This window comes from Lytechinus pictus, chromosome 8, assembly GCF_037042905.1.
Source record: "Lytechinus pictus isolate F3 Inbred chromosome 8, Lp3.0, whole genome shotgun sequence".
Taxonomy (NCBI): domain Eukaryota; kingdom Metazoa; phylum Echinodermata; class Echinoidea; order Temnopleuroida; family Toxopneustidae; genus Lytechinus; species Lytechinus pictus.
In genome coordinates, this window is record NC_087252.1 from 39,896,953 (window position 1) to 39,921,679 (window position 24,727).

Sequence of the window (24,727 nt, forward strand, 5' to 3'; positions counted from 1 at the left end):
TACAGTGTTTTGTTTGTCTTATTTTTTTATCGTTTCCAATCATATTAATTTCAGACCAGAGCATCCCTTTGATAGCCTTAACATACACGGTGCACTGTCAAACGGCAGCATCATCAGTAAAGAATGGAAATGAAAAATGGGGCCCTTTAAGAACTATGAAATAGATGTACAGGAAAGCAATATTGCACACTTTGTCACATAACTATATTCTGGAACCCAATTCATAAAGACTTACATTAATAACAAATGCACAATTTATTTAAGAAATTTACTGTTAACCAATCAGAATGAATGATTTTATTCATTGCATCTAGTCATAAAGGGGTTGTCACACCCGGTACGTTTTAGTCAATGAAATACTGATGTAGGTATAAAAAACATTCCTGTCATGTAATCATGTTTACTGATGTCGAAAATTCTTTTAATAATTATGAAGAATGCGCATTCAAAAAAGAGGTCTTTATTTTAGAAATGTATCTTCGATATCAAGAATCAAATCAAGAAATACCTCATATGAAGATTTCATTCTGTATCTGGTAGAACGTGTATGGTTTCTTTATATTTAGTACTTCAATATAAATTAATCAAATAGTGTGCTTCGACTTAAAGGAATCCCCAAAGGCCAAAACATCACTATTTTTAAACATAACCTTAAAAAAGATGCTAATTTGCCAATACTTTACACAAACAAGTCAATCTACCATATAACTAAAACTCCCAGGATACAACTTGCCTACCGACCTATTACCGCATCCTGTCATGCTCCTCTCCGCACCTCCAATTGTACCTGCACCCCTCCTCTCTCCCTTCATTTGCCTCTCTGTTTCTCACTCATTATCACAATTATTGTAACCATATTATTTTTTTTGTTCTATTATTACTGTGATCATTTATTCTAATTTGTGTCACTATTTCGTTGTTACCTTCGATATTTTGTATAGCCTCCTTTTAAACTGTCTTCCGTCACTATTTTATACTATAGTTTTGTAATGTTGCCTTTATGTATTGAAACTAACTTTCAGGGGCTTGCCTCCCATACAAGCTTTGCTTTTCTTGGCAAGCCCCTCCGTTCTGATTTGTATAGTTATTAGTCAAAGTTACTTTAGTTCGCATTAGTTCTCATTGTTTATACCTTCTAATTCTAATGCTTTATTCCGATTGATATTGTACTTTAAATATGACTATGTATTGTTAGTTTGATTTTGTTGTTCTTTGTGAACGGAAAATGAATAAAATGAATAAAATCATAAATCATATATTTTCCTTATTTAAATGTATAGTCTGGTTTACAGCTCCTGCATGAATGGTGCTGGTGATCCAACCATATGCAAGTTCTAACCCAACCTGTGACATGTCATGTCATCACAGGTCTATATGAAAGAATACACACATTCTGTGATTGAAATGATATAAAGAAATTAACAAACACAAACCTGTTGATGAACTGATTTCCTTTGTCCCATCGTCTCTTTAACCTGAAAATAAAATATTTTACATATCATTGATGTTAATGAAGTACTAACAATACCTTGGGCCCCTGCATAAAAAGTTACTACTACGATATGTTACATCCCATAACTTTAATGTGATGCTGGATTTTGATTGGATAATGTATACTGTTAGTTGCCATGGTAGTTACCGTTGATTGGAACCCTACACTAGTTCCTATGCAATTTATCTTGGTGTCTAGGCGTGGCCTATACAGTATATTACTACCATTAATCAGTCTGAACATAAGCATGATTGTCTCATATCTCACTTATAATTGTCAAATGTATATGCAGAACATCCTGTGTTGTTTATTTTGTTACATAATTAAATATTTCAAAATTTCTAGTTGCTATGGCCATGATGAAACCAAATTGGTATTTACAAAAACCATATTATCATGTAATCTTTTCATTCAAGCACGATACATGATAAATGATTGTTGTCATAATAAACTACAGATACAAATGAATATTATGTATAACATAATGAGTTAATAAAACTAATTTTTGGTTCATAATCATGCACTATTTGCCTATTAAGATACACCTGCATTAGCATAAACTGGATTTTTACTCTTAGGGATTCGTCCTACCCACATCTTTATTTTTTCTTGATGGCAAATAATACATGGTTGAAATTGTATTTACACACATACCTTTGATGGACCTATCACTTGACTCGATGGCTTGTCGAATATCGTTACCCCTTCCAACTGAAAATGAATTAAAATAATATAAGAAATTACGATATGCGTTATATATCTTACGCAGCAAGGAAGGGCTAACGAAAATCTGTAATGACTTATCGAAGCGCTAAACATCTTTATTTACATTTGTACTGTTATCCTCCACATGCGGGGACAGTAAAAATATCAGTCTGAACACAAGCTAAATCCATAACCCCCAAATTCGATTACTTCATACGTTTTTTATTGATATTATTTTGACGCTTTGTATCCTAAAGTCAAAATGTTCTTTGTTTGAACCAAGGGGGTTGATACACGATATTGCAGTAATATTAATATCTTTATGCCTTATATAGCAACGTAAGATCCTCTGTTCGATCGTCGGCCATCTCTGCTATGCAATTAGTGTTCTGCATAAAAAATGGAAATAGAAGTGTAGTGTATGATTTTTGTTTTAATTCCCTTAATTTTACATCCTGGACATCTTTTTGATGTATGTTGAAAGGGCTCAGAAATTGTTGTCGAAACATTATTTAGTTTGAGGCGGTCTCATATTTCATGTACATGACTGTACAAATGTGGATTTGAATTCAGTAATTCAATTTTTTTCACTTGACATTAACATTTTTTATACGTAATATATACAATGATAACATCAAATAATTACACTCTAAAAAAAATGGTTTACCCAGTATTGGGTAAAATGGAAAAATGCATGTTGGTTGCGTAAAAATATATTTAGTAAACTTTACCTAATGTTGCGTTAAAATAGCACAATATGGGGTAAAATAAAAAGAAATACCCATCAAACATGCTTCTTCTCTTTCTACCCAATATTGAGTAAAGCTTTACTCAGCGTTTTTAAAGTCTATAACAATGTATCATAATTGAATTGAATTGAATTTATTTCCATTAAAAACAGATAACAATACATATAAAATGATACATATGAATTGATAAATAGAAAACGGGAGGATGGCCCTACTCAGCAGCATCAATAATGGTGCTGCTGGTCTACCGATGGGTCCTCATATAGCATAAAAGAAAATTACACAAAAATAAATAATACACAATATAAAAATAACATACCAAAACAGTAAGAAATAAAACTAATCGGTCATAACATCTAGCCCCACCCCCCCCCTTCTTACGTTAACACACCCTACATTTCAATGCATAGGAATTGAGTAACAGAGAATAATGTACACTCAGACCCAATTTAAGATGTGGTTATTAACTACGTTTTTAAATGAACTATAAGAAACAGAACATTTAGCATCACGTGGCAATTCATTAAAATATGTCGTACCCCTGTATGAAAACATTCTTATACAGTATTCAGTCCGTGGTTTAGGGAAAGATATTTATTAGAACGTAGAGAATATTTATGAGTAGAAAACTGTAATATATTATTCAAGTAAGGCGCACTAAGACTATTCAGACTCTTATACACCATTGAAAGAGTATGCTTTATACGCCTTGATTTTAATGACTCCCAGTTTAAGAGTTGATGAACAGTATGGTTTGATATATATTTATACGGATTAATTTTTAGTGTTATTTTGCAAGCTCTATTTTGTAATTTTTGCAATTGTTGGGTACATTTCAAATTTGATTAATCAAAGTTCAAAGAGTACAATGTTTCATACATAACAAAGTACAACTGAGTTCATTTTCAAACTGATCAAACATTGTCCAAGTCTCCTTCATGTGTGATGAGACGCTTTATTGTTTTTCCGCCACTGGCTGGGAGCAAGGCGAAAATCCTTCCGTCAGCAGACTACGAAGCAAGAACCTTTTGACAGTTTTTCACTTTGTGTAGAAGCAATATATCAATAAACTATTACCACTCAGTTTTCACAGATTTTCAATTGATTACAAAGATATATAAGTATATAAATGTATATAAAAAGAAGTATACCACTAAGGCAACTATCTTTAGAACTCTAAAACAGAAGTTTGTGAGCTTTATTTTTTTTTCTTCAAATTTGAGATACGAGGTTCTAATATCATACCAAATATATGTGGTTATCTACAAGAAAATGTCTTCAACTTTAAAGAGGAAAGGAATTTTTACGATGTCCCTAGGCAGAGTTGAAGCTAAATTACAGTAGTTGCAGTAAAACACTAATTTCGTGAGAAAGTCTGTAAAACCAAGATTAAGTATGACTATATCATCGTAGATCTAGATCTGGTACAGTTAAATAAACTGAACTTTGTGAAATCATAAAATCTAAGCTGAAATACGATCACACCGAAGATCGCCAACACAGATAGGCACACGTGGGACAGTGTATTATTATTGCTGGAATAAAGACCCGACGGAAGTGACCGAATCTGCGCTTATTTTGCTTATTTCTCAGCAATTACACAATTTCTTCCAGAATCCTTTGGCACATATTTTTTATTCATACAAACAGACACTTGGGTGGTCATTATATTAGATTCTGTAAAAAGTCATTTTGAGATCGTTACCAGAACTGGAATTTACCTTTAACATAATTATGACGAATTACCAACAGCAAAGTGATCTATGATCTATGAACTGTACTTCGATCTAATTCTTTTCGATTTATGTGGTGTTGGGGTGTTCCATGTAAGTTTAGAGTGAACACAACAATTTAAGGCTAATACCTCGGTCAAATTTGCTGTACGGCGGCCGTACGGCGAGGCGAAAACAGCCATTCCAACATGTTTTGTACCTTAAGTGATTTGTGTTACAAGTCATGTCTAACTATGCCAGTGACCTTTTGTCCAGAGTTATGCAGTGCAGTTGGATATTAGCACGTTTTTATTTGTGTGCATGTTTCATACCTTGCATTACTTGGTGTTAGGCAGCTAAGGCTCTCTTGCAAATTCTTAATTCTTACCCCTATTCAATGCTAGGATGGTTAAAAAAGTTTTCTTGTAAGGGTTTTGTTATAAGCAGGTGAATGCAACATTTAAGTAGATTTGGTTTAAATTGGAATTCTTATATGGGAGGAACCCTAGTAAGAATTGATAGTTGTCACTTGAAGCGTAGGAATCGAAGAGGCAAGACCTCTGAGTTCTCTCTAAGAGCAGCCGCAGCAGCTCCGCTTCTAGATTAAATACAATAGTTCTCAGTCATTGTTCATTTTCATGTATGTTATTCTCTGACCTCTCGCATATCAGATTTTGTCATTTTACAGGAAGTCCTGGAACAGTATCCGTGACAAGAGAGACAAGTTGTTTTGGTCTCATCATTGTAGGTTTTTGCTCTGCCATAGAGAGTTTGAATGAAAATGAATAAAACGGCTGTTTTCGATTAGCCGTAGGGGAAATGTGACCGTAGCATTAGCTAACCCTTGCACTATTCATATCTTCAAGATTGAATCATTAAATCATACAAAGTTTTCATAAAACATTGAGTCTTTTGAATTATTATATGTCAAACATCCCTCAATTATGGACACCTATATCACCATGATCTTCTTTGCTTTCTAAAGGAAAGCAATGTTTAAATTGCAGCTTAATGGCCTGCCCCACTCTGCAAAACTGAAATGTATGAAAACTGACAGTTTAATATGAATAGGCAACTTTGGGACATGTGCATTTTATTGATTTCTGTGTTATATAAATCTGTTAAAAGTCAGCGGCAATATATAGTAAATGTTGTCCTCTTACCCAAGTTGATTGGCAGCAAAACTATTACAGTCTTCACTCGGAAATGTAACCATAGCAGAACAGTGGCAATGCCAAGAAATGGCACTATAAAAGCGTCTTACCAGACTTAAACCTCATCAATTCAATCTAATGTTTCACTTCGCAATCAAAATGGCGCTCGGTAAAGTAGCGGCCGCTAACATTTGGTGCATTACTGGGTAATAGCAAGAACATAATTAGTGCACTCCGCAGCCACCGCCCCATTTACGGGTTCATGATAAATTAGTATTGCACTCAGTGAGAAGGAAATATGAAAAGAAATGACAAGCACTGCTGCACTTATTGAAAAAGAAAAATGAAAATAAACATCGCACTGACAAAGGGATCCTGGCTAGGTATTTATCCAAGAAACTGAGCTCCAAGTTCAATCTATATTGTTACAGTGAATGAGGGTGAAACATTTTACAACAGAGACCGTACTGCAGTGGGTTGTGTTGGACACCAGTCAAAATATACACACTGTTAAAACTGATGGGGTGTTAAAACTGACACCAGTTTGATGTACTATATAGAGGTCATACCCTCTCTCTCACCCTCCTTCTCTCTCCCCCCCCCCCAACCCCTTGTTCTCTTGCCAGAAAAAAGAAAAAAAAATATATATTTGTTTTTAAAAGAATTAAGCTTGTGAGGGAGCAAATTCGCAGAAAAATGCTTATTATCAAAATTTCTCACTCTTTTCTTTGTTTAAATCCCTCACTTTTTTGTCTTTTCCCCTGCCTGTCTCACCTTTATCTCTGTTGTTTTGTTCCCATACCTATCATCGCTATGAGCTCTTTCCCCCTCTCTCTGTCATATTTCTTCTTCCCTCTCTCTCCGTCCCACACTTATTTCTCTTTTGTCAAAAAACGAAACAGAAAATATTTATTTAGACAAATGATGTTGTGAGGAAGTGACGTCGAAGATTTTTTTTTTCATCCCTCTCTCTATTCTCTTTTTAGATCTCTTACTGTTTTCTTTGAAACCCCTCACTTCTTTCTTCCTCCCTGCCTGTCTCCACCTTGCATATATCTCCAGTTGTTTTGTTTCAATAGGCCTACTACCATTGGAAGCTCTCTTTCACTCGTCTTCTCCCGTTCTCTTCAGTCGGACTTTATTCATATAAATTATCATTATTTATTCTTTTTTTACACTCACAAAGCTTGAAGCACAACATATTTCATGCAGCATTCATTCACCCTGTTTATTTCCATATTTGAAAGAAGGTTCAAAATACATTAGTCCAATAAACTTGAACATTCCTCAGTATAACAGTTGTAGAAATACGTTATACATCCAGATAGTATAAACATGATAAATTACAATTTAAACTCATATTAATATGAGTGTGAATAACCCAATCAACCCCACAACCAAGCTTTTGGCATTAATACCACATCAAAGATGTAATAAAATTAGATGTATATGTGATCATGTAGACAAATGTATGAAACACCTACAAATAAACTACGTACAATATCACTCATAAGAAAAGAAATAACGTTAAAGCTACAGTACCGTATATCTATCATTAACCATTCCTAATCCTTGTTCTTCACATACGAACACACCCTGACACACAAATAATAATAATAATAAAGTGTATTTCCTTGATGTGCTTTTTAAAAGCCACCGGTAGTAATGTCTTCGTGATTTTCCTTCAGAAGTGTCACAGGTTATACTGCACGTAAGGCAATATAAATCTAATCACGTGTGCGCTCTCTATCAATCATACTTTGATAAAGGGGTTATTTCATTACTTTATTTGTCCCCATTTCTGTTCAATGAATAAAAAAAGAAAGACTTTAAAGCCTGATGAAATGACATTGTAACCCTCCACCTCAACTGCGATGAAACATGTAACGTGTGCACTCATTCAATTTAAATCTTATTTCTTAATTCATTTACATTGTATTAAAAAATTATTTGCGCGAACAGCTATAATCTTGATTAATACAGATCACTAAATTACAAACAAAATGAATAAATGATTTTGAATATCAGTATGATCATGTGATTATAACGGGGACGTTCATATCCATGCATTGTAGTAACGTACTTGAAAAGTGACCAACGCTTGCGGGGGGGGGGCAGAATTTAAGAGATGCTTTTACAGGGTACCAGTTGTGCAAAATTTGTCATGAGTCATTATACTACAAATGTGATAACCATCATAGCCAATAAATTATTATCAATGAATATTGCTTCATAACGTCATACTTTGACAAAGGTAACACGTAAAATGTTAAGCTTCATTGAGTTTCCAGTTTACAAATTTATATGTTCTTTGAGTAAACATTTCATTATATACATGTACACCGTAACTTGTATGGCTGGTCAACTATCTTGATAGTTTGTGTCTAAGTAAATGACAAATTAATGTTCTTATTATACATAAAATTAAACTGTTGTTACTTGCTGCATTTTTGCAAAATATGGTATAGTATAACTATCATAAATTTTCAACTATGATATATACATCCCATTTATGCAAAAGAAAATATAAGATATAATCAATACATTTATATCCATTAATATCAAAACCGATTTCAATCGATATTGTGAAACTAAAACAGATTTGAATTCTTATTATGATACAGCTAATTCTCATTTTGAATATATCTCTTTAAATATAACGTACTTGTTTCAAACATTAAAGGGCCTCTTCCACCCAAAACTTTCAATTTCAAATTGATTGAAAAAATAATGAATTGAATCCCTAGATCCCAAGGACAACTCATATCCACATTCCAATAAGTGACGTAGATCTTTATGTAAGTTTTAATTTTTTTAACTTGCTGGCCCGTATTCTGAGGTCAGGGTCTAACTCTGTGCTAAAATTATGGGGAGCCAAAAATTCAAAAAGTCTGTTTGTATTGTATATTTCTTATGTTTTCTATTTTGTTTCATTTTGCTTTCATAACAAAGAAAAATACTTCAGGTACCATTCTCAGGCAATTATGAACAATTTGGGTGTCAAATGAGTTAATAAATTGAATGTGTACTGTAAGGGATTTGTGCTCCAATTGGCTCTCCATAGTTAAACCACAACTTTAAACCAGGGTTTAATTTAAACCCAAGTCCAGAATACGGGCCGCTGAGTCCCAACCATGAAAAAAAAAACAGCTCAAGATCTTTTTGATAGAAGGATATGCATAGGGAGCGTTTCATCAACATTTGATGTCCGACATGTTGTCAGATCTGACATCTTTCCTTTATTCTGATTGACTGAGAAGCACTGTTCCTATGCCAACTGTCGGGTTGGATTAAATGGTACTTGTCTGATAAAACACCCGCCAAATCCTTTCATGAAACGCTCGCCAGAGCTGACAGGCAGTTAAAGGGGTTACTCCGGGGTGAAAATATTTATATCTAAATAAATTCACTGAGCAAAATTCACATAGTAAAATTCACTGAGCAAAAATGCTTACAATTCTATCAAAATCTGAAAACAAATATTGAAGTTTAGCAATATATTATGGAAAGTTATATACACGTCGTCATGGATATTCATTAGGTGGGATGATGTCCCATCCCCACTTTCCCTTTTCTTATGTTATTACATATAATCATAATTGTTTTATTTCTTCATACATATGTGAATATATGTCCCTTGCAATGAAATAAGTTGCAGCAATGAATATCTAATGCACTAAATAAGTTGTCATTCCAATTTTGTTAGTTCTTGAAGGTAAGAATTTGAATAAGCCTAATTATGAAATGAAGAATAAGTGGGATATTACATCATCAGTTTGTTCATTGAACATTCATGAAGTCATGCCTAGTCTGTTCCACTGGAATAATGCAAATCTTTTAACGTGCCATAACTTTCTTATTCATTGTCGGATTTTGCTAAAATTTTCAGTGTTTTGTTTTTCTTTATCGTTTCAATTAATATTATTTTCAGACCGGAGCATCCCTTTAATAGCCTTAACAAACATGGTGCACTGTCAAACGGCAGTATCATCAGTAAAGAATGGAAATTAAAAAAATGGGGCCCTTTAAAAACTATGAAATAGATGTACAGGAAAGCAATATTGCACACTATGTCACATAACTATATTCTGGTTCCCGCTTCATAAAGACTTACATTAATAACATATGCACAATTTCTTTTACAAATTTACTGTTAGCCAATCAGAATGAATGATTTTATTCATTGCATCTAGTCATAAAGGGGTTGTCACACCCGGAACGTCTTGTCAATGAAATGCTGACGTACGTATGAAACACATTCTTGTCATGTAATCATATTTACTGATGTCGAGAATTCAATTAATAATTATAAAGAATGCGTATTTAACAAAAAAGAGGTGTTTATTTTAGACATGTATCTTCGATATCAAGAATCGAATCAAGAGACATAATTAGATGGTAAAGCGGCTTGTCATGCGTACATCGACATATGTATATGAAACGATTATTGAGGTGGTTCAAGACCAATACCACAGTGGTATCAAATTAACGATATCCGAAAAACAAAATAAATATATCAGGACGGTTTGATAAAAATCAACCAAAGAATCGTTCAATGTTTTTTTTATAATTGAAAGTCAGGCAAGGTGTCATAATACATATTATAAACCGAATGCCAAGTCTATAGGGTGCCATTTGAATCATCCAGTACTGTGCATTTATTACAATCCTGACAGTTAAGTACGTTTTTCATTCGTTACGAATTAAAACAAAAACTGAATATTGCATCATATACATGTATACCTGAGTTGCGTGCTTGTTACCTTGATTTTTGAAACCTGATAAGTCTATTTGATTTTGTTTGATTTTTCTTTCTACTTTCTAAATTGTCATCAGGATGGATTACCCCTTTGCCAGATATGGAAAGTCGGCTTCCCGCCCTAGACATGCTAGAGCTCCTTGCTGATGGACCCGAATTTCTATCCATTTGACACATGTCTGTCCCATTCCCATATGTCCCCGACTGCTAATGGGCATGCTAACTGGCATTTTCATTTCTTATATTTACATATGAGTCCTCCGAGGTCTGAGTTCCTTAGAGATCTATCAAGATCTACAATAGATACACCTTTATCCTTCCATTCATGTAATACTTCTTCGAAAGCAGCCCTCGAGTCCTGTTGATGTTTGACCAATATGTTCTGTGTGTAGTTGTATGCGAATCCCAATTGCTGGCATAGCTCACTGTATTTTTCACGAGGGAGGAGTCTGGCTAGCATGGAGATGTCACGATCTATCACTTCTCTTCCAGGTAATCTGCAAGTATAAGATATAATCCCAAATGATATCTTTTAGGTTTGAGTAAAAAGAATATGAAAACTAATGATTTGTATTATTCTGCATTGACTCAAAATGAAAGGGAGAGATCATTATAATGTTTCTATCTTATTTACCGCGTTTTAACGCATCGAGCAATATTGGACTTTCAATAACACATAAGCTACGAGCTCTGCATTGTACAGAGCAGTCTTGCCCGCAAGTGATGTCATGACTAATGAGAAAGGGTAGCGATACGTTAATTTGGTTTAAGGCAAAAAAAAGAGGGGCCATCAAGTAATGGTTTAACGATAAAGAAATAAACGTTCCTTTTTTTTTTGGCTTCGTTTTTTTTTTTTTCCGGCTGCAGTAAGTTAGTTTTGAGCAGAAAAAAACTGAGTGTGTGTGGGATGTTATCATGTGTAGAGGGAATGACAAAAGGAGCAGATATGGGGTGTGATGATGATGACCGTGGGTGGGATAAGACGGTGTATGGGGTAACATGATTAAGAGTGAGTGAGTGTGATGATGTATGTATGGTGTGTGGGTGGTGATGCTTATTGAGTGAGTCTGGTGTGTGATGCTGATTAAGCATGTGTGGGCGTGATGGTGGAATGATGAATGAGCGCGTTTGCGGGAGCGATGATGATTGAGTGTGTACGGTGTGATGTTAATATAGACTGTGTGGGGTGTGATTGTGATTGAGCATGTGCAGGCTGTGGTGATGCTCGACCATATGTTGGTGTGACGATGATTAACCGTGTGTGCGTGTGATGATGATTCAGCATGTGCGGTGTGATGATGATGATTGGGCGTGTTTGGGTGTAATGATGACTGATGAGCGAATGAGGTGTGTGGTAAAAATTGAGCAAGTGTTGGGTGTGATTGAGGGTATGTTGTTGTGATGATTAAGCGTGTGTGCGTAGGTGTGATGATTGAGCATGTGTGGATGTAATGATGATTGAGCGTGTATTGGTGTGATGATTATTGACGGTGTGTAGGATGCAATGCTGATTATTCGTTTGTGTGTACGTGTGATGTTGATGTAGCCTGTCTGGGGTGTGATGATGATGATGGAACATGTGTGAGGGAGTTAATGGTGATGGAGAGTGGGTATGGGTGTGTAATAATTGTGGATGTTATGATGATTGAGCGCATGTGTGGATGTGATGATTGAGCATGTGTGGGTGTGATGATATTTGAGCGTGTCAGGGTGTTATGATGATTGAGGGTATCAGGGTGTGATGATGATTGAGCGTGTCAGGGTGTGATGATGATTGAGGGTGTCAGGGTGTGATGATGATTGAGCGTGTCAGGGTGTGATGATGATTGAACATGTGAGGGTGTGATGATGATTGAGCATGTGAGGGTGTGATGATGATTGAGCAAGTGTGGGTGTGATGATGATTGAGCGTGTCAGGGTGTGATGATGATTGAGCATGTAAGGGTGTGATGATGATTGAGGGTGTGATGATGATTGAGCATGTGAGGGTGTGATGATGATTGAGCGTTTGAGGGTGTGATGATGATTGAGCGTTTGAGGGTGTGATGATGATTGAGCGTGTGTGGATGTGATGATGATTGAGCATGTGAGGGTGTGATAATGATTGAGCATGTGAGGGTGTGATGATGATTGAGCATGTGAGGGTGTGATGATGATTTAGCATGTGTGGGTGTGATGATGATTGAGCATGTGTGGGTGTGCTGATGATTGAGCAAGTGTGGGTGTGATGATGATTGGGCATGTGTGGGTGTGATGATGATTGAGCATGTGTGGGTGTGATGATGATTGAGAGTGTGAGGGTGTGATGATGATTGAGCATGTGTGGGTGTGATGATGATTGAGCGTGTGAGGGTGTGATGATGATTGAGTGTGTGAGGGTGTGATGATGATTGAGAGTGTGAGGGTGTGATGATGATTGAGTGTGTGAGGGTGTGATGATGATTGAGAGTGTGAGGGTGTGATGATGATTGAGCGTGTGAGGGTGTGATGATGATTGAGCGTGTGAGGGTGTGATGATGATTGAGCGTGTGAGGGTGTGATGATGATTGAGCATGTGAAGGTGTGATGATGATTGAGCGTGTGAGGGTGTGATGATGATTGAGCATATGTGGGTGTGATGATGATTGAGAGTGTGAGGGTGTGATGATGATTGAGCATGTGTGGGTGTGATGATGATTGAGAGTGTGAGGGTGTGATGATGATTGAGCGTGTGAGGGTGTGATGATGATTGAGCGTGTGAGGGTGTGATGATGATTGAGCGTGTGAGGGTGTGATGATGATTGAGCGTGTGAGGGTGTGATGATGATTGAGCGTGTGAGGGTGTAATGATGATTGAGCATGTGTGGGTGTGATGATAAATGAGCATGTGTGGGTGTGATGATGATTGAGGGTGTGTGGGTGTGATGATGATTGAGGGTGTGATGATGATTGAGCATATGTGGGTGTTGTGATGATTGAGCGTGTGAGGGTGTGATGATGATTGAGCATGTGTGGGTGTGATGATGATTGAGAGTGTGAGGGTGTGATGATGATTGAGCATGTGTGGGTGTGATGATGATTGAGCGTGTGTGGGTGTGATGATGATTGAGCGTGTGAGGATGTGATGATGATTGAGCATGTGTGGGTGTGATGATAAATGAGCATGTGTGGGTGTGATGATGATTGAGGGTGTGTGGGTGTGATGATGATTGAGCGTGTGAGGGTGTGATGATGATTTGATTTGATTTGATTTGAATTTATTTACCAATATAAAAACAATACATATAAAATTACAACAAAATATAATACATGATAAAAATAACATTGGATGGATCGCCCTACTCAGCTGAGCCATTACAGCACAACTGTTCTGCCGAGGGGTCCAGATATATTAAATAAACATGAAATTCATATTACAAAAATAAATTCATTAACAAATTTGTGTAACATAAAGGCAATATCAGCTAAAGGGAGAAAGAACAGCGACCCCACCCCATCCCACCCTACAGTAAAAATCGAGTACCTAACCCCTCCCACCACCCACCCAAAAGTGCCCAAAGTTATATGTTTGAACTTTGGTTTAAAGGGAAATAGTTTTCAGGATTTGGTCATTAAGTGTCCTATTGAATGTATTATAATTGGGAGATAATTTTGTAGAAGGAGGTAAAGAATTAAATTGCGAGGCCCCACGGTATGAAAACATTCGACGACACGATTCAGTACGTGGCTTTGGTAAAGATAAGTTTCCACTTGAGCGTAAGGAATAGTTGTAATAAATAGTATTAAAATAATCTTTTAAGTAAGGGGCACTGAGATCATGAATTATTTTGAAAACCATGGAGTTTATATGTTTTTGTCGACGACATTCCAAAGATTCCCAAGTTAATATTTGGTGAATATTACAGTTCGATATATGTTTGAATGGACTTATCCCAAGTATTATTCTTCCAGCTCTGTTTTGCAACTTTTGCAATTGTGTAACACATTTTTTGTTACTAGAATCGTACACTACATCAGCATAGTCAAAAATAGGAAGAATAATTGATTGGTAGATACATTTCAAGCTATCCTTATTAAAACTGTGTCGAAGACGGCCCAAAAAACTTACGAGTTTGCTTACCTTTTCAGTCAAGTATTCAATATGTTTGTCCCATTTTAACTGCTGATCAATAACCACTCCAAGATATTTAGCACTTTCTTTCGATTGAATTAACTTTCCCTGTATACTTATTTGAAGTGGGGAACACTTATTTAACATAGTGCGGGATCCAATCAACAAACATTCTGTTTTATCAAAGTTTAAACTCAACTTATTAGAACAAATCCATTTATAAATATGGTTTAACTGTGTGTTCAGTATATCTTCGATATTTCTTACATTTTTATGGGAAAAATAAAGGACAGTATCATCTGCGTAAAGATGGATAGTACATCGATCGACATTTTCTATGATGTCGTTAATATATATAGTAAAGAGCAGTGGCCCTAAGATTGAGCCCTGAGGCACACCGTATTGTATATATATTAAGTCAGAGACAGTAGAATTTATACAAGTACATATTTTACGGTTGTTCATATAACTTTTAAACCATGTAAGACTAGACTCTGACACTCCAAGAGATTTAAGTTTATCAAACAGAATATAATGGTTAACGGTGTCAAAGGCCTTACGGAGGTCTATGAAAACCACTCCAGTGTATAAACCATTGTCAAGAGCGTGAAGCCATTCATCAGTGACTCTTATAAGAGAAGTGATGGTTGAGTGCTTTTCTCTGAAGCCAGATTGATGTGAAGAAAGTAAATTGTTCACTTTTAAGTGATTAGCAAGTTGAATTTGAACAAGTTTTTCAATTATTTTGGAAGCCGATGAAAGAATCGCAATTGGCCGATAGTTAGAGGGATCTGTTTTTTCACCTGATTTATAAATCGGCACAACTTTGGCCTGTTTCCAACGTGAGGGCATTATCCCACTTGATAATGAGTTATTTATAATATGAGTCAGAGACGGTAATATTACTGGAGCAGACAATTTTAAGATATACATAGGAATTCCATCCGTGCCGATGGATTTCTTATTTTTCATACTAAATAATACTTTAAGAACTTCATTTTCAGAGACTGGCTTGAGAGAAAATGATTCAAAGTTTATGTTACCATGAGCACAAGAAGGAGGAACATGAGGTATACTAGCTGCTAATTCTTCACCTGTCTTTGCAAAATGGTTATTAAAATTTTCAGCCTTTAATTTGTCTTGAGATGTTTCAGAACATTCTGTCAGCATAGATTTGTTTTTAGGCATAACAGATTTAATAACATCCCATACATCAGAGGATGAGTTCGCAGAAGATAGTTTATCAGAGTAATATTTACGTTTACACTTTCTCACTTTAGACGTAATCATATTTCGAAGTTTTTTGTAACGGGTCCGTAATTGATCATATTATTTTTCTTTTGAATTCATTAAAGATACATTCTTTTCTTCAAGTATATCGAATTTCAATTTGTACATCTTGTTCTTCAATTTATCTCTATCTTTGATCAAATTACTTATCTCAGAACACATCCAAGGAGAGTGTCTAGACTTAACACGTTTGTGACAGATAGGCAAGTGATTATTCATAATATCTAAAAATCAATTCCTCCCAGATTTTAACTTTGTCATCTATTTCGTTGGCATCGTATACTCTGTGCCAGGGTTGAGATTTTAAGTGATCAATGAACAAACTAGAGTTAAAGTCTTTGGTTCTTCTGTAGCTTATTGTTCGTGGAATATATCTTTTGACATGTAAATTCCAGATCAAAAAGCAAAGGGAATGATCACTGATCTCAGTATGTATTATACCATATGATTTAACATTTTCCATTGAAATTGAGTGTGTGAGGGTGTGATGATGTGTGATGTGTGAGGGTGTGATGATGATTGAGCGTGTGAGGGTGTTATGATGATTGAGCGTGTGTGGGTGTGATGATGATTGAGCGTGTGAGGGTGTGATGATGATTGAGCATGTGTCGGTGTGATGATGATTGAGCATGTGTCGGTGTGATGATGATTGAGCATGTGTGGGTGTGATGATGATTGAGAGTGTGTGGGTGTGATGATGATTGAGCATGTGAGGGTGTGATGATGATTGAGCATGTGAGGGTGTGATGATGATTGAGAGTGTGTGGGTGTGATGATGATTGAGCATGTGAGGGTGTGATGATGATTGAGCATGTGAGGGTGTGTTGATGATTGAGCATGTGTGGGTGTGATGATGATTGAGCGTGTGTGGATGTGATGATGATTGAGCGTGTGTGGATGTGATGATGATTGAGCGTGTGTAGGTGTGATGATGATTGAGCATGTGTGTGGGTGTGATGATTGAGCATGTGTGGATGTGATGGTGATTTAGCATGTGTAGGTGTGATGATGATTGAGCATGTGTGTGGGTGTGATGATGATTGAGCATGTGTGGGTGTGATGATGATTGAGCGTGTGTGGATGTGATGATGATTGAGCGTGTGTAGGGTGTGATGGTGATTTAGCATGTGTAGGTGTGATGATGATTGAGTGTGTGTGGGATGTGATGATGATTGACATTGCGTGTGAATGTAGTGCTGATGGAGTGTGTGGGGTGTGCGATGATGATTGTGCGTGTTAGCTGGGCTATTGTCTTATTTTTGTTGGGGGTGTGGTGGCGATTGATTGTGAATGGGATATAATGCCAAATGAGCATGTGTTGTTATGCTGACCGAGCCAGTAAATTATCATTTTAAGTGGTTTCATTCCCTCTTGTTTGGGTTTTTCATGTGAGCGTATCGATGTTTATTTTAAAAATGAAAAAAGTATAGTTATGATGGTACTATCATAATGGAAATAAAAGATCACAACTTACTCTGGAGTTGCTTCCGTTTGTTGAAGTGGCGTTTGACCTGTAGCACCTTCCAGTTGTCCTACAAAAAATGGGAGAAAAGTGGATTATCACTTAACATTTCAATGAAATTTTGGGTTTATTTCCCCTTTATATTGAAAGATATGATATTGTACATACCAAAGTAGTCCTCCTTCGGAGTCCTTCCACACCCACTCTCTCCCTCTCTTTCCGTATTATCTATTCTAAAATGGGCACTTTTCACAACAGATGTCTTTATACTTGCTGGAGTTAGGCGATTACTTCTAGAGCAATTAACCGATGCGATGAGAATGCCTACTGCAGTGATAAGTCTTCCAATGGAAATCGTTTTATCAAGCAAAGATTATAGATTAGAATTAGACATAAGGCTAACGAAGCAGTTGATACCTATGTCGTGGGGTTAACAGCTAGATGATCTGCGGTGTGATGCAAACTTTAATAAGCAAAGTAGGTCTCTCTGCCGTTGCCCATTCTGCCCGACTTTCAGGTCCACAATAACTCTATCGGGTTGATTGGTTAGGTCTAACTTGAAAGACGCCATCCTATCTTTCCCTCTCCATAAGTCGTCGTATTCGACAATCTATAAAAGACAGACACAACAGATAATTATATTTTATGTTTGGGACGTGCCGATCATACAGCCATGACAGCAAGAACAGCGAAAAGGAGTACTACATTTAATAGGTCAACTTGTCATCTGAAGGAAAATAAGGATAAATATTGGAAAACTATAGACATGATAGTTGAAAGTGTTAGGAATAAGGATGTGACTCGAGCATTAAAATTGTACTGTGCATGTGGGTCTAAATACATGTTCCTTATATTGTTATATATATAAAGAATTGTTAAAGAAATTAGATGTATATTTATCAATTTATTTATTTTTTTATCTAAGGAAGTTCATTGCATAATAAGAACATTCCAGAATGTTTTAGTTAAGCTTCGGTATGTAGGCATTGGGCAGATTAATGATTGGTATTTGTGCAATTAACAATGAGTCTTGGCAGACGATAGGACCTCCTAGCGGTAGTGGAAAAGGACATTAGGATTAGCTATGTTGTTTATATTGTTAATTTCACTGAGGTCATTCAAGAGTCTTCTAGAATTTAGATATACGTGTATAAGCTGGCAGTTTCATCATCATCATATCAGATCAGAACTCAGATTTTCGCACTAGACTTTATGTCAGAGCATAGTTTATGATCTTCTGTGGAATTATTTGCACACCATCAATAAACTGTTTGCATATATTTTGAGAGATGAATTCTCAGTTCTCATCCAGATCATCAACCAGAATATCAAATCAGAACATTTGTCAACCCATGGATTGCTTATCATCAAATTCGTCTTTACGGACATTTGAATTAGTTACAGTGACTCTTATTATTCATCGTGTTTCAACATCAATTTCATCATCGCCAGCATTGTGGACTTTAATTTAAGGTACCTTTGCCAGCCAACTTTGATAAATACAAATAAAAATCATTTACAATAACTAAGAACTGATACGTAAGATGTATTATTTGTTTTGTTTATTCTATGTAAATAATTAAAAAGCAAAAATAATCTAATAACAAGTTTCTGTTTTACTGTTCGGTATTCAATATCGTAACAATATTGTTGTGAACTTGAACATGTGAACTTGAAAACTGAAAAAAAAAATATATTGAAAAATTAATTTGGATGCAAACTTCGTTGAAGACTAATTTTCAAACTTACTGCCTCTCCAACACGATCGTTCTCAATGAAACAGGTCATTGTGACGTCCTCTTCTGCCGCATTGATTGGGATTTCTGTAGCAGGGTGAATACAGGCAAATCCTATGCCCTGTTCCTCTTGCATTACCATCTTTCAAAGGAAATTAATCGATATGAATAGAATACGTAAATATGTTTGTAACTTCCGAAGGTTCACATGGCGAAGAAAAAAAGAGTTTCGCGATACATATGAATTGTTTTTGTGGGCAAGTGTAGGTCATCAAAAGTCGCCATCCAAACTCGACGTTTTGACAAGTGTGTTCTTGTCGTCATCACGAGAACCCGGGTAAGAGAATTAACGAAAGTAAAAAAAAAAGCAGTCTTGATACTGACACGTTAACTTGCAAGGCATTGTGCGTGCGCCCCTGGAAGAGTATAGCGTGGCAGAGTATTAACCTGCTTAAACCTTTGCTCATTCTAAAGACGACAAGAACACATTGTCAAAACGTAAAGTTACAGTGCTCCTTTTGAGGACCAACACATGCACACAAAATAATACATGGCGTACCGTGAAGCCCCCTACACTCTCAATATGTTTGTTCTCAATAATTATCTTTGAAATCTCTGAATCCATCTCATAAACAACTGGATCGAAATATTGAACAATTTGAAGAAGTTATTCACTGATATCTATAAATTGACCACTAATATCAACATGAACTGGCTATTATCTGAAAGCAATCTACTAAAAGTTCAACAGATTTTTCTTCTAACACATGCATTGCATTTTCTCTTCAAACAATTGAAAATTTGGGCAAAATTTTAGTAGGCGTTGGTCAATTTTATCAGGAATTTGTAGGATCTATTATAAGCGTCTCATGGTGGCTCTTAACCTTCTGCAGTGTTCTTCACATAACACAATCAAATACCCCACACTGTTATAGATGGTATGGAAGTACGATTATTACACGTATATTCTTTATAATATCTGAAACCGGAATGTGATTGCACTCAATTTCTGGAAAAGAAAAACATGAGATGCATTCCATTAGTCATAATTGCTTTTTCAATATGATTAACAAACATGCAGCAAAATCAAGTTTGAGCTATTTGAAATGTTGACGTTCTTTGGAACTGATACCTTTCCCCCCGTAAGGTCATCAAAGAGATGTACACGCACGATGACAGACATTCTCTCTTCTGGTAGTGGCTTTTCTGCAAAGGGCAAGCAACACATTTGTTTCCCTCTGAAGAACAAATTCTTGATGAATTATCTATCTGCAATTTAAGAACACCCCTCTCGGTGATGCAGTTTGGAAGTCCTGTATTTTTTTAAAGGATTCTCTCCTTGACTACTGCATCTGCAATGTTAAAATGACAAAGTGATACGTTAAGTGCGTGTAGTGTGTGTATAGAGCATGCAGCCTAAATTTTATTAATCCTATACAAATCTCATATATCTATTAATTTATACAAAAATAGTTCGCGATAGCTCAGTCGGTAGAACCGGGATCCCGGATTCTGGAGACCCAGGTTTGATTCCCACTCGGTGCACTAGTAGTCTGCTATGCAGACTCTAAATGGCTCGTGCTGCTCAGTCCAAAAGGGCGAGCAAAGCGAGCCATATTATCATCTTCAAATTTTAACATGTGTTTTTAATTTATATAGAGCGTACTATCACAATCTGCAGCCACAGTAGACCTAGTCTGTTATGCAGACTCCTTTAATCAGACGTGATACACACGCTGCAGATGTGGATCTTCGTTTGTAGACCAGTGCAATAGTGTCCTTTGGTAACGCATTAATCCACATTAACACGTCCCTCAGAGAGGACCTTAGGCCGTCGGCCCTCTAATTCCCCCGTACAAGCATTCATGCTTTCTAAGCAATCATGTAGAAATATCACCAGCATTTATTTATACACGTATTCACATGCGAGGTAAAATAAAGTATGTACAGTGCGTCCCACAAAAAACGAAACCGAGATTTAGCCATTATTTATCATAACTTAATCATAAATACAATAGACAAATAACCTATCAATGTAAAGCTTAGAATCTCCTCTTTCATCTGATATTACTTAGATTATTCCTCATTCACGCATGAGTGAGCAAAAACAATTTCAAGAAAGGTTACCAAACACTCATTTGGCGGGGGTATCTGAATTTCAAAAAGAAAATCACATGCCTTAAAAGTTCAATATCTGCTCTTTTATTTGATACCTTAATCACAAAAAATGGTCAAGAGGTAAGAAAGTTATGGTCTCTCGAAACAATGCTTGTATTTCCATAATTTTATTAAATAAACGTGTTTTCACCGGTTTCCCACAGAAGCTATCGCACGGTTAACAAAAGGCTTAATGCATGGCTGATCGTCAACAAAACGGAGTGTCGAGTGAGTTTGAACGCTAGCCTGTAAAACCTCTTTATTTTATGAAATTAATGAAATTCAAACCTTATTTCAAATAACTAGAACTTTGATATGTCTTGACCATTTTCTAAAATTGAGGTATCAAATTAAAGAGCAGATGTTGAACTTTTTAAAAATGTGGTTTTCTTTTTGAAACCCAGATACAGCCCGCCAAATAAATTTTTGGTATCCCCTCTTCAAATTGTTTTTGCTCACTCATGCGTGAATGAGAAATAATCTAAGTAATTTCAGATAAAAGTGGAGATTCTAAGCATTACAATGGTAGGTCATTTGTCTATTGTATATAGTGGAATAAAAATGAGAATCGAGCTTAGTCTTTTCTCCAGACCCAGTTAATTAAAACTGGTGGAATTAATGTCTTTGTTGTTGTTTTAACTTATACGGCGCGTATTGTGAATATATGCGCTAAGAGTAAATTGAGAATCAAGCATAGTCTTTTCTCCAACTAAAACCCTATAGTAATGCGTTCATATAGCACAAAAGTGCAAAGCCTTTTTTTCCAGACCCGGTTAATTAAAAAATTATATTAGTCCAAAGTCTTTTCCCAGACCTGGTTATTTCAAAAATTATAATATCAGTCTTAACTAAGATGTGATAATGATATTCCAGTGGAATAAAAATAAGAATCGAGCTTAGTCTTTTCTCCAGACCCAGTTAATTAAAACTGGTGGAATAGATATCTTTGTTGTTGTTTTAACTTATACGGCGGGTATTGTGAATATGTGCGCTCAGAGTAAATTGAGAATCAAGCGTAGTCTTTTCTTCAGACCCGGTTACTTAAAACTAAAAACTAAAACCCTTTAACCACAAATGTAATAATTTCACCCACAAATGTAATAATGACTTTACCAACAAATGTTATAAATTCGAAGGAATTTTTGGCGGATCTGTTCTAAACTAAAACCCTATAGTAATGCGTTCATATAGCGCAAAGTCACTGTCTTTTTTCTCCAGACCCGGTTATATAAAACATTTAAACAATCTTCCAAATAAAGATCCCAAAATTAATTCTTCTTAATGTTGAATAACAGACGTTTAGCGTAGTGTTTCCTACAGACCCAAATATTTAAAAAAGCAAATGAAAAATAATAAATAATAATAATAAAAAAAGACCCCACGATCTTATTAATGTTGAACAAAATGTATACATAACATAGTCTTTCCTCCAGACCCAGTTATAAAAAAATCAGTCAAAAACAAAACAACGACAAGAACAACAACAACCAAAAACAGACCCCGCAATCTTTTCAACATTGAATAGCATTGAAATTTGGTGTAGTCTTTGTTCCAGCCCCGGTTATTTCAAAATAGCAAATCATAAAGAACAATATTAAAGGTCAAGTCCACCCCAGAAAAAAGTTGATTTGAATAAATAGAGAAAAATCAAACATGAATAACGCTGAAAACTTCATCAAAATCGGATGTCAAATAAGAAAGTTATGACATTTTAAAGTTCCACTTATTTTTCACAAAACAGTTCTATGCTCAACTCAGTGATATGCAAATGAGAGAGTCGATGATGTCACTCACTTACTATTTCTTTTGTTTTTTATTGTTTGAATTATACAATATTTCAATTTTTGCGAATTTGACAATTAGGACCCTCTTGTGTAAACCACAAAATGTTAAAATAATGGAATTCCATGTGTTCAGGGAGGAATGAAACTTTGTTTCACATGACAGTGACGAGAAAATCAAAATATTTCATATTTCATATAATAAAATACAAAAGAAATAGTGAGTGGGTGATGTCGTCTGTTCCCTCATTTGCATACCGAACAGGATGAGCATATAACTGTTTTGTGAAATTAAGCGAAACTTTAAAATATCATAACTTTCTTATTTTACATCCAATTTTGATGAAATTTTCAGTGTTATGCTTGTTTTATTTTTCTCTTTCTATTCAAATCAGCTTTTTGTTGGGGTGGACTTGTCCTTTAACAAAGACCTCACAATCTCATTGATGTTGAATAACTTGACAATATAGCGTAGTCTTTCTTCAAGACCCAGTTATCTTAAAATAACAAATCATAAAAAAGATATATAATAATAATAAAACAAAGGCCCCACAATCTTATTGATGTTGAATTACATGGAAATATAGCGTAGTCTTCCCTCCAGACCCACTTATTTCAAAATTACAAATATTTTTTTAAAAGAGTCAACAAGTAACAAAGACCCCCACTATCTGATTAATGTTAAATAACATGTAAATATAGCGTAGTCTTTAATACAGACCCAGATCTTTCAAATAAGAAATGAATAATAATAATAATAATAAATTAATAATAAAAAAAAGCAAAGACCCAAAATCTTATTTATGTTGAATAACATGGAAATATAGCGTAGTCTTTCCTCCAGACCCAGTTATTTCTAAATAGTAAATTATAAGAAACAATAAAAACAAACAAGCAATATTAACAAAGACGCCACAATATAATTGATGTAGAATAACGTTGTTGTTGTTGTTGTTATCTTGGGTTTTAATGCGCGTATCATTCAGATATGAATATTTACGCCTATGATTTTTGTGGTACGCGTTATCACAGGGTTCTTATAGTTTGGAAGATGCTGGGGTCTAAGTTTTAAGATTAATGTTTCGCTTAATTTGTATTTTTAAGAGAACTGGGTGTGGGGTAAAGACAACACTCTAAACCCAGGCATTTTAACTGGGTTTAATTTTGAAGATTGGTCTTAGCTTTGATTTTTTTTTTCTCAATATTTGTTCGTTGTTGGGTTTTATTGTTTTTTATTCTTGAAATAACTTTGTCTGGAGGAAAGTCTGCAATCGATCTTTATGTTATTCCACAGTAATTCGATTATTGGGTATTCGTTTTAGAATATTTGTAAAAACTATTTTATTTATTTCAAATAAATACCAAGTCTGGAGAAAGGATGTTTGCTTTACCCATGCATTATTACAATGTTTGTAGGGGTCTTAGTATTATTTTTAAAAAATGGGTGTAGGGTAAAGACATATTTTTTTTTACTGGGTGTAACTTTTGAAGATTGGTCTTGGATTTGAAGTTTTTTTATTCATTTTTTGAATAACCGGGTCTGGAGGAAAGAGTACGTTTTAAAACTCGTGTTATTCCACAAGAATAAGAACATGATAGGGTCTTACGTTAGAAGATTTTTTTATTATTTGTTTTTAATG

The 24,727-nt window shown here is 35.4% G+C and overlaps 1 long non-coding RNA gene across 1 annotated transcript; it reads right to left on the bottom strand.

Annotated features, from left to right (window-relative positions):
* Nucleotides 1-1,431: 1,431 nt before the first annotated feature.
* LOC135154941 (uncharacterized) lies at nucleotides 1,432-6,057 on the bottom strand. Its single transcript, XR_010294335.1, has 3 exons — nucleotides 5,822-6,057; nucleotides 2,147-2,203; nucleotides 1,432-1,475 (listed from the first exon to the last, which is right to left on the bottom strand). It is a non-coding gene; the product is annotated as an uncharacterized LOC135154941 (long non-coding RNA).
* Between the last annotated feature and the right edge of the window lie 18,670 nt (nucleotides 6,058-24,727).